Source organism: Sorex fumeus, unplaced genomic scaffold, assembly GCF_029834395.1.
Source record: "Sorex fumeus unplaced genomic scaffold, SorFum_2.1 ptg000072l, whole genome shotgun sequence".
In the NCBI taxonomy this organism is placed as follows: domain Eukaryota; kingdom Metazoa; phylum Chordata; class Mammalia; order Eulipotyphla; family Soricidae; genus Sorex; species Sorex fumeus.
The window spans coordinates 25,048,875-25,068,103 of record NW_026606129.1 but is presented as its reverse complement, the minus strand read 5'-3'; positions in this window follow the sequence as shown (position 1 = coordinate 25,068,103).

The window sequence follows — 19,229 nt, the reverse complement described above, 5'->3', positions numbered from 1 at the left end:
TAATTAGTCTTTCCCTTGATGTTCAAAGTGAGCTGGCATTAGAGTAAAACAAAAGAAATTTGACCCCTATGGCTGCTATATTTGAAAGTCTCATTAGAAGAGGCTATTATGGGCTCTTGGAAATCTTTTACTGGGAAACACTTTAGCAATTATTAAAGTTGGGAAGTTGGGACACTGATGTGCTTTATATTTTAACAAGTGACACTTTTTGCATAAAATATTTATGATAATTCTTACACCTGACTAGTAGGTGTGTTATATACATTTGTTAGGGCAGTTTTGTAGTGAGAAAGCTCTTTCAGTTGGTCATATTTAACAACTGCTGACAACTGGAATGAGACTGTTTTTAGCATAATTGTTAGGTTTTAGATTAACTCACTATAAGCAGTTTAGATAAGTAATGCAGAACATGTTTTAAATGGGAGTTGTTAGGTTGCTCTTAAAATATTTTTTTAATTAAAGTGTTAGTATTGAAAGTGATTGCAAAATAATTTAGAATATTGCAACATACATAGTGAAAGAAGAGTTCATTTTGGAGAGACGTAACTAATGGGAAACAATACAATTTCCTTTCACAAATTACCCATTATCTGTGCATACAACCATTTTTGTAATAATTACCACTATGGGACATAGCATTTTGACCAGTTTCCATATTGCTACCCAGAAATAATTAGGAAAAGATAAACAACATTTTATTTAAGTATTATTCTATTTTGAGGATTTGTAAATTGAAACCTAAATATTTTAATTTCTATTTATTGTTAGTAAAATAGAGTTTTTTCACAATTATCATCATTCTATTGGCCTTAAAGTTCTGTGCTTTTTATTCCCTTACTCATAGATTGCCTTTAAATACAATTTATTACAAATAAAATAAAGCATTTAAATCCTAATTTATATGTCACATTCTTTTCAGACTGCTTTCTCTGTTTGGAATGTTGTTGTTCTCTTGTATGTTGAGATTTTATCTGTTCATCCAGGGCTCCATTTAAAATAAGATTTTCTATCATGGTTTCATTCAACTGCAATTCTGGACCAAAAGCTCTACTTGCTGAGGACTGGACTTGATGTCCAGTATGTAGGTGACACAGATAATAACATTATTAGACTCATAAATTATTCTTTTTCTTTTAATTATATAGGTTTATAATCTATTTCTGAGTATAAAGAACGGATAGATTCAGGTAATCCATAAGTCTCAAAGTGAATCTCTTGTATTGAGACAATGATTTTTTTTTCAACATTCCAAGGTATTTCTTTTTTCACAGCTATGTTGTGAAAAAGTAGAATGGCTGGACAGTCCAAGATACAGATGTGGTGATCAAAGAAGAGTGTCCCATATTAATTTGTCTTTAATAACTTGTTTGCCTGTTCTTTTTATTAATTTTTTAAAGCCACTTTTGCTGAGGTTCTGTGATTTCCAAGCTGTTAATCATGCTTTTCATGCATACATCATGTCAATACCATTCTGACTCCCAGAACGTTTGCTTCTCTCCACCGGTATCCTAAGGGCCTTTCCAGTAACTTACCCTCCTACATAAGCTCAGTTTTATTGAGAAAATCTTCAGACTCTATGATTTTGGTCATTTGTTGTTACCTTACTATGATTTTTTATATTTCACATATTAGAGATACCTTTAAAAAATTATTGTGAGGATAGTGACACCTCCACACATATATGAATATAGCAAAACTCCTAAAATTTACAAAATTGTAAAATTGATAAAATTGATAAAATCATTTTAAAAACTTATTTTATTTTCATATACATTTTGTATAAATTAAAAAGATTAATAGTATGAATAATTCTATGCTAATATATTTTAAAATTAACATAAAATAGATAAATCCTTTGAGTATACAATTTAGTAAAAGTGAGAAAATGAGAATTAGAAATATTTAAGAGAAAATCTGATTAGGCCTATAAGGAAAAATTTATTTTTTTAATCCTAAAAAGTGAATATTGTCTTTATATAAGAAAATATTATATATTAATAGACAAATACAGTATCTATATTAGTATAAGTTAATTATATAATTAATATATTATTATAAGTAATAATATAATAAAAGATTCTATAGATGTAACAAAAGTGCCTAAGAATACATAACACATTCAATCTGCATAAAACATTAATTCATTATTGGAAAAGTATAAAATCCCTTAGAAAATTAGGGTTAAACAGACCTTATTCCAGTGGAGGTCAACCATAAATGCTATGAGTGAGTGCCATACTCAGTGGCAAAAGTATGAAGATTGTATTCTTTTTTTAAATAAAAGGCCCTTTAATGTTTTTTGCAAAACTGGTTTCAAGGTTATGAATTTCCTAAACTGTTGGCTGTACTTGAAGTTCTGTATTATTCTTGGTAAGATGTGTGTGTGTGTGTGTGTGTGTGTGTGTGTGTGTGTGTGTGTGTGTTTGTAACTCAAGCTCTTAAGTCTTCCATTCTTTTATGGCTACTAGTCTCATTTGATAAATATGCTGTGGAAATTTTTGGCTTTCCTTTGCATGTAAGTTCCTTTGTTGATATTGCTGCTTTCAATATTGTATCTCTAGTCATTGGCATTTTTCATCCTGATTATAATGTGTCTTGGTTTGTTTTCTGTTTGATTCTATTTTTGCTAGTACCCTTTGGGTGTCTTGAATATCAGTGCCTGCACAACTTAGCTCTGGGAAACTCTTTTGTTTGTTTCTTTGTTTTTGGTCATTGAATCACCGTGAGATAGAGCATTACAAAATTTTTCATCATCACGTTTCAGTCACACAATGTTTCAACACCCATTCGGTCACCAGTGTAATTTTCCAGCACCAGTGTCCCCAGTTACCCTCCCGCTCCAGCCTGCCTATATGGCAGGCACCTCTCTCTCTGTCAATATGGGGACACTAAAGCCATGTATTGATTTTCATTCATTGAACTTGGTGGGCTTTTTAGTGTCTTAGTCATTGTGTTTGCTATTTTCCTGTTGTGCTCAGGGTGACTTGTAGCTAGCCCTACTAAGAGTCTCTGAGATTTTAGGCTGGGTTTGTTCTTTTCCTTCCCTGCTTGCCTTCACCCAGTGACAGGAAGTATAAATGCAAACTGAAGTGTGACGAATAGAGCAGGTGCTTGGCCACCTATATGCGTGATCCAGAGATATAGAATTGGGCCTGCTTAAATGGTAGAGTGCAGGTATGGTGGTTGTCTGGATCCAGCTGGATGGGAGAGGGATTTTCTTCTTGTATGAAAAGGGTCCTAGGATGTTAGTTGAGAGGTTGAACTCACCTGGGAGGAAAAATCAGAGAATCAAGAGATGTAGAGGTGGGCCTGTTTAAGGCAAAGATTTTTAAATATATGATTTGTGGAGGGGTTGGAGCAATAGTACTATGAGAAAGGTATTTGCCTTACCATGTGGCCAATACAGGTTCAACCCCCGGCTCCCATATGGCCCCCCTGAGCACTGCTAGGAATAATTTCTGAGTGCAGAGCCAGGAGTAATCTCTAAGCATCACTGGGTGTGATTCCCACCCCCCTCCAAAAAACACAAGCAAAACAAACCTCCCCCAAAAAATTGTGGAGATTTTTCAGTTTCACAGTTCTTATTTTATCAAATCAAGAACCATATCTGGGTTCCCAAGTAGTACAACCTCTTTATATGCCATGATTTTGGTGTCTCTTTCTCTCTCACACACACAAATACATATACGGACATACACAAAACCATTCTTTATCTCTCTGGTGACCAAGAGATAAAAAGTAGAAAGAAGGAACACTGAGCAGAAGCAAGCAAAAACTAAGGATCATTTTTTTATCCCATTCAGGGTAGAATTTACATGGGGTGACAGATGGCAGAAATATAAAAATAAATATACCAAAACATAAGAATGTTAGGGGGAGTCTCTAGGATACTTAGCCACTCCAGAATGGCACAGACTAGATTGTCATTAACATAGTGAAAAAACTTTATAGATGAGACAAAAGATGCAATTCTGACTTCCCATGCCTATGGGCTTTTAGGATTCTTATGAGTTTAATGTGTACCAGCAACAATACCAGATATGGAGATAATGTACAGGACATAAAATTTATGAAGAGAATGAAAACAGGGAAAGTACTGCAGTTAAAGGTAGCTTCATGATACCCCAAAAGCTCAAATAGAGCCACTAAATCCCAGTATCACCAATTCATGGAGCAGACTCACTAGAATCTTTACAAAGAGTTTCCTTCTTCACCTCTACCATAACATATACTAAACAAACTCCTCTCAATGTACTCTGAACCCATCTTGATGAACAAGTGTATAACAAGAGTATTTAAAAAAACCCTGAGAACAGATCTTAGTTTGAATTTGAAAATGTTCTTTTCTTTAACAGTCAGTAAAGACTGGTTATTAATGTTCCCTTTAAGCTTTTTTTTCAATTATTATTACCTATCAGTTCATAGCTTATAAGAGAATTTGTGGAGCTATAGAATATTAAGCAGCTACATATTTAATTTCACTTTGCTTTGGTCAATCAGTGTTTAGTGGGGTTGAAAATTTGGACTTTAATACAGAATTAATTGACTTAAAATTCCTTGTACCTCACAAGACAAGGATTCCAATGCAAAACATTTATTTGGGAGATGATTCCAGGAAATACTAAGAAGAAAATAAGAACAAAAAGAGAGGAAAACCAATGAATCATTATTAAGCAAATTAATATTATAGGAATACTTTAGGTTGATGGGATCAAATCTGTCAAATAGCTGGTGAGTCTAGCTGGGTACGAGCACTGCAGGATAGTATTTTCTCATCTAACATGATCTCTTTCTCTCTTTCTCTGTCTCTCTCTTTTTCACTTAGTTCCTATAGTGTGACATTATATAAGTGACATTATTTATTCTTAAGCTTTATTTCTTATCTGCATGAATGCAGATTTTAATAATCATTAGGATTAGAGAAAATACGGGGGTTATACTGTTACTTGACTTAGATGCAGAAAGCAAGGATAAAAATAATTTAGATATTCAGAACTCTATTATATCACCAGAAGTCATTATTTGAAATACATATCTCAGCTTATCTCAGAATCACCTTCATGGAAATGTTTTATTATTATGCCTTTAAGGTTATTGAGAAATAGCTACAAGATTATAATAATGGTTCAAATTTATGGAGGTTTTATGTTTTAGGCACCTTGTTATATTTGCTAAATTGAATTCTATCTAGCAAGTTTAGCTGCGTAAATTGTTGTCAATATACTTATCACCATAGGAAGGCTGTAAGATGCATGTTAATTACTTAGCACAGTTCTAACAAAGTAAGAAATCAATGTACAGTGATGGCTGTGGATATATAATTTATTATTTCTTATAATAATACTTATAATAAGAAATAATACTTATAATAAATAAATAATAAATAATAAATAAATAAGAAATAAGAAATAATACTTATAATACTTATAAGGGCTGGAGCGATAGCACAGTGGGTAGGGCGTCTGCTTTGCATGCAGCCAACATGGCCGACCTGAGTTCGATTCCTCCGCCCCTCTCGGAGAGCCTGGCAAGCTACCGAGAGTATTCGATATGCCAGACACAGTAACAACAAAGTCTCCAATGGAGACGTTACTGGGCCCGCTCGAGCAAATCGATAATCAACGGGAGGGCCTTTGCTTTAATTTACTTTACTATAAGTATCTATAAATATAACCACTTAAGAATAGTAGTCAGAAGCCCCAGAACTACTAAGGACAAGGCTATGGATTATTTTTGGTAAACAGAAAAAAACTATATGTAACAATTTTTACATGCAGTGTTTACAAGTAAGCCACTTTAGGAGACAAGGGTAGAATTGTACCTGACTAAAGATAGTTCAACCTATTGTTTTCTAAGAAGACAAGATTTTTTAGAGAAAAAATAAAGGATAAACGATACATTTTTCTTCTTTGCTATGGTTTTTTACAAGGTATATAATTTTAAATATTTTATAAGTAAATTATGATGGTGACTATAATGAGAAAGAAAAAGTTACAATTATTTTACTGGCTATTCAGTGTTCAATCTGTTAAATCTTAGTGTCTTATTTTGAGGTAAAGTAAGTGAAAGAAATTAATTGATAGTTTCCAATCAAAGACTACGTGTAATTTAATGACCACATGTAATTTTCTTCTAGGAACATGTAAATTTTTCTGGTAACTGAAGTTAACAAATTTGCTTCTTAATGTAGAATGGATGAGAGAAAAGAAAGTCTTTAAAAGATGTAACCAGTAGGATACATCTTCAGATTTTTAATTTGTATTTTGGGAGATTAAATATTTTCCAAGAACTTTTTCAGAAATCAAGATAATGTGAGATTTTTAAAGCCATCCACTTTTTTAAATTTAATTTTTGTAAAGTTTTTCACAATAATTCATTACATTTAATATTCAAACACCAATCCCACCACCATTGTACCTTCCTACCACCATAAGAAGAAAGAGTATTAAGATTGCTATATTTCATCCTGGAGTCATTAAGTCCTTGTATAAGGGATTACAAGCATGTTTCTTTAAAACCCAATCAAATGTGTGCTACCCTTGGTATATCAGCAGTGTAGAGTATGAGAGACTGTGGCACCAGAAATTCTAAAATTTAGAATATGATTATACAGCAGATTCACTCATGGGTGAGGCCTATGTTGCTCTCTTCTGGAAGCTTTATTTCAGAGTCTCTGGATCTTGGCCATTGATGAGATTGTGTGGTGCCAGGGACAGTTTGTGGATGTGATTGCCATGCTACTGGTAAATTTGGGAGATGAGGGGAGGAAGCCCATTCCAGCTCTGAGCAAGCTTGGATATTTCTGTCACAGGTCCCGCATACCTGGGTTCTTCTGCAAATTCACTCACGGGTGAGGTTCTCTGAGCCTGTGGGGAGCAGTCATGAGCATGGCAGAGGTTGGGTTCTAGAAGTTTTTGGCTGCAGGGGATCTGTTGGGGCACGGAGGGAAACTCAACCCACCCCCCTCCAACTTGCCCAGATAAAGGCAGCCTAGAGTGAGGTTAGTACCAGCTATGAGATTTTTTTTTCACCTATGAAATAAAAATATTTAGTTTTATATATCTTCATATAGGTTCAGAATCTAGCAGAATTTAAAAAAAATACTGAATTTGATTTCTCCTTCCCTGAAAAACTGCCTTTGTAATAATACAAAATAATTAGCCAAACTCAAGAGCCCTGAATTTGAATTCTGACACCACATGGTCCATTGAGTACTCTCAGGAGTGAACCCTAAGCTCTGAGACAGAATTATAGCCCCAAACCAAAATTTTGTGCACCCAAGACAATACAAAACAAATATAAGGAACAAAAATAAATATGTGCTACTGAATGACAAAATGTTAAATACTAATGCTTTTTCATGAGTCAAAAGTTAAATTAAGTACTGATTTTATCATCGTGGAGAACCTAAAACTGGTAAAAGTAAATTGGTAAATCGTTGGTACAAGGAACAAAGGTGCCCTAACAAATAACTTGAAAACATGATGGGATGGAAGAATAGAATTATTATTGCTTGAACGGATTCAAAATTTTTTTAGAGGAAGAATGCCTATTCACTATCATTATAATATATGCCTATAAGGAACTATCAGTCACTTAAGCAATCAAATTTGAAGTTTGGATTGATAGTTCACTGATATTGGTCCAATTTGCTTGTGTGTCTGCCATAGATAAGAATGAAGAAGGCAGCTTGATAATCTTGTCTTAAAATGTTCAGGCTTGGAGTTAAGTTGGCATTGACAATTCCAGGATGACCTTGATTGTTTGAGCTTGTGCCAGTTATATCTTCCTATGAGCCCATCTTTATATATAGTTCTATTGAAGGAAGAGAGGCAAGAAAAAAATCTGTAGAATAGTTTCTAGTCTGTGAGTGTTTTTCAAGATTTTCTTGCATAATTTTAACTAATGTTCTCTAATAAATATATAATAATAATGTCTGGATGAACCTAAAATCAAAGTTAACTTTTGTTGGACGCACTTTTGATACTGGGAACAGTGAAGAATAAGTCCACCATCATCAGCTGTCTACCTAAGGAACTGAAATTTGAAAGTTAAATAGGAATCAAGATGAATAATCCAAGAAGAGATATTAGTACATTTGAATACATTGGCTACTGAAAGACTTCTAGTTTAGGTAACTCCAAGGAAATATACTTTGTTAGAAAAAAAGTAATGCCTGTAAAAATGGTATTTTAAGACTGTATTTATTTCTCTGAACCATCTTTCATGATTCTTCTTTGAAGTCCTCTCCTCAGAGTAATGTTGTGATTTCTGGTTATCTTTTAGGGCTTAAAGCATGCAAGGCCTGACAAATCACTGTATTTTTTGTTGTTCCTTCTTAATCAAGTCAGTTTTGCTCATAGTACTCTGTCTTTACACTTACTAATTTGATCAATTTATAATTACATAAGTAAACTATATATTTGATTAATATATATTTTATCCACATGATCAGAAGCTACATGGAGAATTTTGATTATCACTGTAACTTTAGTTTTGGCCACAGAGTAGCTATTCAATAATAAATAAGGGAATAAATTTAAGAGAATGCCAAACAAGAGTCAGTAATCAACAAGGCCTTTAGGCCTTGAGAAGTTTGAGCTTTTTCCACAAAGCTAAGAAGAGTTTTTGGAAGATTTGAAATAAGATATTAGTATAAAATTTTGAATAATAGTGATCACATTATTGAAAAAATGATTGGTTAAAAAGCCCAACTATGCACAGGGAAATTAATTCTGAGGCTACTGCAATCTCCAGATAAGAAGTGGTCAAAGTTTTGATGAAGAATGTGAAAATCTTGCCTATTGATCTGATATTCTGAGTTTCTCATGTTTTCTCCCAAGAAATCATTATAAAACAACTGTGTGAAAAAGCATAAATGTGCTAACATGTATTTAATGAAACTAAAATGTTGGTACCCACATGAAAAAGAGTTTCCAAGCTAGTATAAAAATAAGGGAGGAAAAAATAAAATATGTCAGAATATATTAGAGGCAATTCTTGTGATTGTAGAGCTCAGATAATATCAGCCTATATCTATTCTCATAATAGTGACACATCTGAAGTTAAAGACTAGCAATTTATTAGATGGGAGAGTTAATATACGATCTTTCCTAAATTCAGTTTCTCTTAAAATCATGGCAGGCAGATAAAACAGGCTGAAGAGGGGGTAGAAATCAATCTTATTTTCAGTAATTCAATCTTGATACAGAGGAGGAGGAAGATAATTTACTTTATGATCAGGATAACAATGGTCATCACTATTGCTTTTAAGATTCAAATATTAAAGCACTTTCATGAATACCTTTGCCATAAGAGCAATAATTGCTAAGAAGGAATTTTGACTTAGTTCCTCACTAAAATTACTTCCATCCAATTATCTGGAAGGAATTCACCTCAACAATCATGAATAATAATAGGTGGAATTAATACAGCATGTATATAATGATGCTTCAAGACAAAAGAAGGAAATATGAATGAAAGATTAAGACTTACTAGAAAAATTGTTTTTCTAGAGCAGAAGAAATGTATGGTAAATATATCATGACCAAAAAAAAAAAGAAAAGAAAAGATAAGCAATAATCTGACCTTCAATAAACCAAGACAGATGCGGAGATATAAAAGGCTTAGACTCAATGCAGGGGAGAAAGGCACTCACTTGCATTGGTATTTCTCTTCCCTTGTCATGTGTAAATTATAATTGTTTGCTTTGATGTTCAGATCTGACATCAGCCCACATTTGACTGGTAGCCTCCTTGGCATTTCTGAAATGAGAATGAATGGGGCAGGAATTAACATGGGCCCATGTTGGTCCTGGTCATTGTGATTTAGTTTCTGAGCCATTTATAGTAGATATGGCTATTGAAGTAGATCAAGGCCTCTTTTCCTTTAATTCCTATGATATTGAGAAATAATTGTGGCTAGGTATAATTTTATACTTAGTTTTGTTTTAGAGACTGACACGCTGCCTACACAGTAACAACAAGTCTCATGATGGAGATGTTACTGGGCCCACTCGAGCAAATCGATGAACAATGGAAGGACCGTGACCGGGACCATTTGTTTTAGAAAGATGATGGTCCCAGATCTGAATATGGTTAAGTTATAATTCTTAGAATGATAGCTTTTTTTGTTCCTGCTAATATACTGGAGCTGTTATTATTATCCCGTTCATTTATTTGTTTTGAGGCCGCACCCTAAAGTGCTCAGGGTTTAATCTTGTCATAGCACTCAGGGATCACTCCTGGTGGAACTAGGTATATATGGGGTGCTGGATATTGAACCCTAGTTGGCTGCATCAAGACAAGTACCCTACCCACTGTACTATCTCTCCAGCAGCCCCTAGTCCTCTCTCTCTCTCTCTCTCTCTCTCTCTCTCTCTCTCTCTCTCTTTCCCTCCCCCTCTTTCTCTTTAAAGATAATCAAGATAGTTTCTATTGAATAAAATTTACTTAGAAAGTTCTGAGAGGAGACAAAGAGAGGAGTAGTGTTCAAGAAAGAAAGTACAGGCACCTTCAAATATTGTCTTATTTTTAAATGAAAACAACCCAGGTGACTAAAGTTTGGGAAGAAAACATATCTTGGGGTAAAAAGGCATAGTTTTATACTTTTCTCTGTTGCTATTCTCTTTATACCTTCTTGTTCATTGTTCTTATCATAGAGCTTTTGAGGTAAAAATAGTTGCCAAAATAAAAGGTTAGAAGGAAAACAACAGCAGGCAAAAGGAAACAGAAGATTAGCAGATGAGAAAGGATCCAAGACAATTAATGGGAGACTTGAGGGGCAAAGACAGGGAGAAGAGAACAGCTGGTGGGAGAATCAACCAGGGAGAAGTCAAAGGCAATGGACCAAAAAATGAAGCAGTCAGCTTTTGCTGAGAGCTGGAGTTCGCTGACTCTGCTTCTCTTGGTCACTGCCACTGCTTCTGGTGGCTATCAGAGTTTATAGAGAAATACAATAAGCACAGAAAACAGACTAATGTGGCACAGGAGAGAACACGATAGTGCCAGGAAAGATACCTGAACTCTACACCAGGCAGATCTACCCTGACATTTGTAATTTCAGGGTGGATGCTTCTGGCCAATTTGATTTCCATATGGACACAAAATGAACTTGTCATTGTGCTGAAAAGGATTAGCTGAGAAATATTATATATATTATATCTCAGTTCTGTTCATTGAATTAGAACTTTTATTTTCAAAAAAGGTACACACCAAGTTAAAATAACATTATTTTAAAGGAAGTTTAGCCAGTGTATGAATGAATTAATGCTGTATATTGATCCACTGCTAATTTTTCAGATGAAACTAGGTTATTTGGGGCTAGAAACTATACTTGGCATTATCTAAATATATGAATTAATCCCCACAACTTGAGTAGTTTATTAGTGAATGGAGATAGTCTCCCTTTGTCATTCCATTTTTATTTATTCAATGTATATTGGCTGCTTATTCTGGTAAAATCTTGCTCTGGGGGAATATGACTGTGAATAAGGCATTTATTCTTCCTTTTCCCTTGGATGTGAGGGCTAGTGAGAGAGAAAATTGGAAATATATTTATCATGTGTGATAAATGCACTAGGGAGGGAAGTGAAGAAGCTAAGGAATTGTATACAAGGGCTGCCCGCTGACAGACTAAGGGACTTAGGAAGAGCTTCTTGGAGATGGGTCATCAAAGATAGGATGTATTTGGTAATGAGGGCAATAAGGAGTGATCTTGGTCGAGGGAAACTGCGACCCTGCTTCCACCTATTGGGCAGATGGGATGGGGCACCTGTTAGAGCCCCACAGCCCTGGGCTGCCTCCCAGGAGTCACAGAGGAGTCCCCTCCTTAACCACACTCAGCTCGGGGATGGAGGTGGGACTTGAGTTCAGCATCCTAGCCAGGAAGGAGGATGGGGCCAGGCTGACACTGTCCAGGGCATGGATGACTCCATGTAATCTCAGCCTCAGGAATAAATATTTACTTTTATAAAAAAAGAAATACAAAAGTTCCAATGGTACAGAGATGCTGTACCAAAAAATTGAAAAGAATTCTTCATAGTAAAGTGGAAAATATGAGAAAAGCAATAAATTAACCATAATAGAGCCTATAAGTGGCAGAGCTGGTGCATGAAGTCAGTATTCCAGCCTCAATAATTCTATCTTTACCATTACCCACAATCTTTATACTTCATCAACTTACTGAGGGAAAAAAATAGCACAGACTTGATGAATGGGATCAAAAAGGACCTTTGGGATGAATATTGAGAAAGAAGGTAATGGAGTTAATTCCAGAGGTATCCATATAAGACAGACATAGGTGGGGTGAATCAGGTAGACTGTGATACTTAGCGTAGCATGAAAATGAACTCAAGAAAAGAAAGACAGTGGTGGGAGGAAAAGGAAAAGTTGCTAAGTTTGTTGTAGATCATGCTGCAGATATTATTAATAATCATTGGTTGTGTTATTTTCTTTTAAAGAACTGTATGGCAATTCAATTCTTCTTTTCTTTTTCTTTTTTTTTGTTATCATATTTCAATCTGCTCATATCCAAGAGACAAAATGTTGGTTGGCAGCTGGTCTAAACTTCAGCCCAGCAGTAGAAAAGGTCTAGGCATGAGGAGAAACTTAGCATGTTTACAGAACTGAAGTAAGGCTAGTGTATAAAGGGAAGTGAAAAAAACAATGAAGTAGTATTGATACCAAAGGTGTAAAGGAAGAGTGAGCTGTTAAACAAATTAAAGACTGAGATGTTCCACAGAGAGTAATAGGAAGCCGTGGAAAAGAAGTAAGTAGTTAAGGGTATGATTAGACCTTTATTTTAGAAAATCATTATGGATGTGTCTAAAATAAATTGGAGGGAAACAAGAGTGAATGTGTACAGACAAATTAGGAGAATATTTAAGCCATCTCTACAAGACATGATGGTAATTCAAACTAGAGTTGTCTTGGTTTTAGACTTGAGGACAGAGTTGGTAGTGTCAGGTTGGAATAGTCTTGCCTGCGCAGAAGAGTAAGAAGGAAAAGGCAGTCATTAAAATGTACTTCCAGGTATTAATAATGGATTATACTTAATGCCATTACTGTGGTTAAGAACCCTGCTTTAGAGAAATATCATGAATCTGGTTTTTAACTTGTGACATTGAGAAAAATGTTTCTGTTGATCAATTCAGATTCATTACCAGAAAACTTTAAATATTAAGAGTTTTCCTAGAATCCATAGATCTAAATTAAACCTTTTCTTTTGGGGGGGTGGAGGTGCGGGGTGGGGGGGGGAAGGGATGTGGTGGTGTAAGTGGTGCTCAGGAGTCCTACGGCTATTGTCAATTCAGCCAATTGGATTACCAGTTCCATAACTGGACACGAGGATGCAGTGTTGTTTAAACCTATGATGCTTGGTCACCCTGACAATGCTTTGGGGTATCTAGGGCTATACTCAGTGTCACTCAGGAAGTTGTTATGTTTTTAACTCTATCTATCTGAGCTACACACAATACTGCAATAATTTGGGTTCTATGAACACAATCTTGATAGCTCTTCTCATTGAAAATACCTTTTTTGGTTTTATGAGAGGGTTTTCAGGGTCTAGAATTAGGTTTATCTGTGATTTTTTGAATATTCAATGGGTAGATAGCACTTTCCACTGTCTTCCCATTGTTCAGCAATCTGCTCTAGCAGGCACCAGTAACGTCTCCATTGTGAAACTTGTTGTTACTGTTTTTGGCATATCACGGGTAACTTGCCAGGCTTTGCAATGCGGGCGGGATACTCTTGGTAGCTTGCCAGGCTCTCCCAGAAGGGTGGAGTAATCGAACCCAGGTCAGCTGCATGTAAGGCAAACATTCTACCCGCTGTGCTGGGTGAATTGATGAATGAATTGAGACCTTTTATTCCATACAAGGATTAACACTTGGGACCATTGTCTTACTGTGTGTGAGGAAAAGTTGGTGTGTGTGTGTGTGTGTGTGTGTGTGTGTGTATGTGTGACTGTGTAAGGAACAGTTGGGGTATGTCTGCGCATGTGTAAGGAATAGAGGAGTGCTTGAAGGATAATAGAGTAACCATGAGGAATATTGGAGTGGTTGTTAGAGATGGCAATTATGAACATCTAAATATAATAGTCTACCTTCCTTTAGGCTGGAGCAATAGCACAGCGGTAGGGCATTTGCCTTGCACGCAGCCAACATGGCCGACCCGAGTTCGATTCCTCTGCCCCTCTTGGAGAGCCCGGCAAGCTACCGAGAGTATCTCGCCCGCGCGGCAGAGCCTGGCAAGCTACCTGTTATGTATTCGATATGCCAAACACAGTAACAACAAATTCTCCAATGGAGATGTTACTGGGCCCGCTCGAGCAAATCAATGAACAATGGGAGGACAATGACAGTGACAGTGACCTTCCTTTAACAATTCCCCAAATTTTAGAATATCAAGGGAACATAGCTGTAATAAAACTTCTCTAGACATAGACCTGTAAGAATTTTTGCATTTCCTAACACTTATTTCAAACATCAATATAATTTAGACAACTGCTTTTAACAAAGGTAAATAATCATGCCTGGTTATGCAGCCTGCAGTAAACACTATGCCTGGAAAGGAAACACTAAATATGTACCCTTTTGTTTACATGCTAATTTCTGTTCTTTCAATCCATTTGATTTGTTTATTTTTGATTTTTTCTGCACTGAAATTAAATTGATGAGTTAATAAAAGCTAATAAAAGCTAAGACCTTGATTCTGGCATTTTTCTTCACATCTTCATTTCGAAAGACTGTCATTTTTTATTTATCCCTCTTCTCTCTGTGACAATATGAGAATAGGAGCAGAGTCAGTCATAAACTATTTGAAAGCCAGACAATTAGCATAAATGTCACTTGCAATATTACTTTTTAATTCTATATTCAACTTTATTTCAATTTTATTTTTTAAAGTAGAAAGAGCAAAAATGTAAGACGACAATTCTTTTACTTATTTTCTGGTTTCCCTGACAACCCAGTACTTCTTCAGTAAGAGAACCAGACCCTCTTTTGAAATAATTTTTCAAATTCACCACAAGTTCTCTAATTTTGCAAGAAAAAAATGGAAGTATCAAACTGAATTTGTTGTCTGAACAGAGGAAAACTACAGCTAACCAAGGATTAATGATCCATCAGTTTCTGAAAAGTTTTCTAATCTCTTTAGAAAAGAGCATGCTTTATAAACTCTAATTTCTCCCTAAAATACTGACTTAATTTCATTGACATTTATTCTTGTCAGTGACAGGTTAAGTGATTTTATTGACCCGAAGTTTCTCCATACAACAAAGAGAGTGATACATAGCATAATCATGTGTTTCAAAAATTATTTTCCATTTTCCAATAAATCTCATGTCTATTATCTACTTATACTGATAATTCACAGGTGTGGGCAAGTTTAAGGATCATACTCCTTAAAAACACAAGACAAGACAAAATTTTATATTATTTGTATATGTATTCTGTCCTTTCAGTAAACTTCATGTTGTTCTTTGCAAAAAGCTGGAGTAATTGGTCATCAGATAAAAACCTGGATTATGTGTTTTATTAAAAAAACATTAGCAGGTGAAATAAAATTTCCTCACAACCTTAGATAATTTTTCCTTTTGTCTTTCCCTTTCTATACCAGTGCATGAGTGCATTACTAGCAAACATTTGTGGAGGATTGCCATATGCCAGCACTATGGTAAGTTCTTTGCACCTATTAGTGTATGTTACCACCAATCATAATCCCTCTATAATGCCACAAAAACACTTGAGTTTCCGAAAAGGAAAAAAAAATGTCTCTCAGTTCATGCAACATCATGAAGCTCAAAGTGGCATTCTTCCTATCAAAAGTCAAACTCATCAGTATTTTTGTTATTGGCTCCTTGCCATAGCTTCTATTACTATTACAACATATGAATTAATTGAGTGTGCTTTCTGGCATTTCTATCAGTTTATAAGCTCAGGGTTGTTGAGGTAGACTCAGCAATCATGACCCAAGTCACCAAGTCATCTGCTCTTTTGTTGAAGACAGTGAAAATCGTTAGCTATTGAGAAACACTATGGGTTATTGTCTATATTGACATAGTAACCTAAACAGCACAAATTGAAGCTGCATATTCTTGCTTGTTTAGTAATATCTACTAATAAACTGATGTCTTAGAGAACTTGTTTGGCAACTTTATTCTGTAGAAGTTTCAATTTTTAAAAAAATAGATTTGCTGTCCCCTTAGGGTATTTCTATCAATAAAAGTCACCGTGATCACAGAAATATTCTGTTTGCTAAGGGTGTCTCAAGGCAGACATGGCTAATGAGCACTTGAAAGATGCTAACAAACTGAGAAACTCATTTTTAAATTTAATGACAGTTTTCATTGAAATATATTAAATATGGTGCAGTTTTTAGGAGAACTGACATAAGAGTGCAGTCAAACCTGTTCTTACGTCTAATAATCATGATGACATAGAAAGAAAAAGTGAAATTTTCTTTGAAACATAGTATAATAGAGTAGGACACTTATAGGTGAAGAATGAGAAATTTTCAGTTGCAGATTTTCACCGGATTTCAATAGAGTTGAACGAGAGATAATTCATTCCTTATAGTGGCAACAAAATTGAGAATTAAAGTGTGAAAGTCCTTTGTAGAAATTTTGTCATAGTATCTATTTTACCTTGTACAAATACTTAGGTATCTGATAATAAGCATTTAAAATGAAATAACTAAATCTCAGGTGCTTATTAAGTGCTCGTCATTTTCTAGGAGATTGCATAGGTAAAGGTAAAGGTAAAGGCCCTCCCGTTGATCGTCGATTTGCTCGAGCGGGCCCAGTAACGTCTCCATTGGAGACTTTGTTGTTACTGTGTTTGGCATATCGAATACTCTCGGTAGCTTGCCAGGCTCTCCGAGAGGGGCAGAGGAATCGAACTCGGGTCGGCCATGTAATAACTTATTGTCTCCACTTTAACATCCTAAAAGTATTTATGTGTATTATCTTTATTATACCAAGTAGACTCACAGGCTATTAAATGGACTTTTAGAAACTCATCTTTCCTTTTCTTTTGTGGGAAAACCTCTACATAATCAATGCTTCTCAAGTGCCTTAATATATTATAATTTCTGGTATAAGTCAGAGCCATCCCATTACACAACTCTGGGGGTACCCTCTTGTGTAAACCATGTCAGTAGAATAAAGTAGAGTATTGGCATAGATGTCAAAGGAAGCTAGGTAAAGAAAAGAGTTTTCCTCCTTAATAGAATTTCTTTCAATATTCTAGAGGTTCCCAAATATATTTGGTCTCTTTATCCCTCATCCCCTATTCAGAAAAAAAAGACTCATTGCTGTTCAGAATTTACTTTACATAAGTGAACAAACAGAAAGATGCAGTGAAAACTTTGTATTCTTTAATATATCTCTATTTGTTTGCTTGGTTATTGGTTTTGGAATTACACCTAACAGTGCTCAGGGCTTAGTTCTGGCCCTGTGCTAAGGAATCACTCCTGAAGGTGCTCAGGGAGCCACATAGGGTTTTAGAAATCAAAGTAGGCTGCAGGCAAGTACAGTGCTGCATATCCACATGCTATCTCTCTGTCTCTCCACACCTTGTACCTATATTTCTCTTTACATCTTACAAGACAGTAAAAATGGTATTAAAATATACCTTGAAGGTTGAAGTAATAAAATTTATTTAAATTAAATATAGTGACATTAACATTACACATAGAAAATTAAGACAACAAAGGATACTTTTAAAGCAAAAAGTATGAATAACATTGAAAGTAATCCTAAAGAGAAGGATAAATATGGTGCTTGCTTATCAATTTATTAATGCTTGGTTTTATTGTCAGAGGAATTCTTAAGTCACCATATAATTATTTGAAATCAGTTTCTCATTTTGGTTAAAAGATTTTGAATGCACGAAGCCCATGTTTCACTAGATATGACAAATGAAATAAAATTTAAAATGTAGTACAGCTCATAAACAAAGATAAAATGTAGGTATCTGCCTTTGCAGCCAGAATTATTGATAGCCATCCTTCAAATTCAATCTCAATTTCTATTTGTTGTCACCTTTATTAATTTTTTTAAAATTTTAAATGCTTTTCTGTATTTTTATTTGAAAAAAGGTAATGCCCAGTCAGATATCTTCATTTTAAGAAATGAACATTGATTCAAATCAATAAATGATTTAAATTGTTTAGAATTCAAATCATTGATTGAAGTCAGAATGGAAGGCTTCTGAGTTCCGGCACTAGGTAAGCAAGTCTTCATAATGATTCGGCTACTGTAGATAAATTTAAAATATGCCTTAATTCCCTCACCCTAGATTTAATTTTTGTAGAAGTTTTCCATATATAATGAAATAATAAAATTTTCTTTTTATTAAATTCAGCTACTCACCTTTAAGCTAATAGATTTGTTTAATTAAATTTATTAAACAAGTCAAATAATCATAAACTATATCATTTTTGGAATCAATCAAGTTTGCATTCTAGAAACTCTAACACTGAGTCTAAGAGTTTATACAATCAATTCAAATAGACATTTGGGGGAAGCCAAAGGTTATCTGTATGAATCAGCACTAATTGAATTTGTCATCATTTTCAGAACATAGTTCACCAAACAATCTTCCATTTATGGAATTAATTCTGATTATATGACTACTTCAATGATATAATGTAATGACTTATGTAGGTGTTCACTCAGATTTTTGACAACTAAATGTTGATTATGAGTGACATAATATACAGGGACTGCATTTGGAACCACTTTTTGAGAACATGCAGGAAAACCCCTTCCATACCCTGCCTTTAGAAGAACAGCATTGATAGTAACTTCAATCAAGTAAATTTCTTTTTCTTAGAAAATCTCTTCCAATGCACGAAATATAATTATCTCTTAGCATCAGTTTGTAAATTTTAGGAAATTATTCTTTTTTTCTTAATGTAGGAGTACTGCTATTTATTCAGTCAATGATTAAGCTGACTGAAGCAGACATGAACTCCACATTCCTTTTTTAAAAATATTTTTAAATTGAATATCCGCAAGATAAACCATTACAAAGCTGTTCATAATTGAGTTTCAGTCATACAATGATTCAGCACCCATCCCTCCATCAATGTACATTTCCCAACACTAATGTCCACTGTTTCCCTCCCACCACCCCCCTCCTATTCCCCACCTCCCACCCCCAACCTTTCTCTATGGGAGGCACTTTCTTACACTCTTTACCCTTTTCCTTTTGTGATAGATTT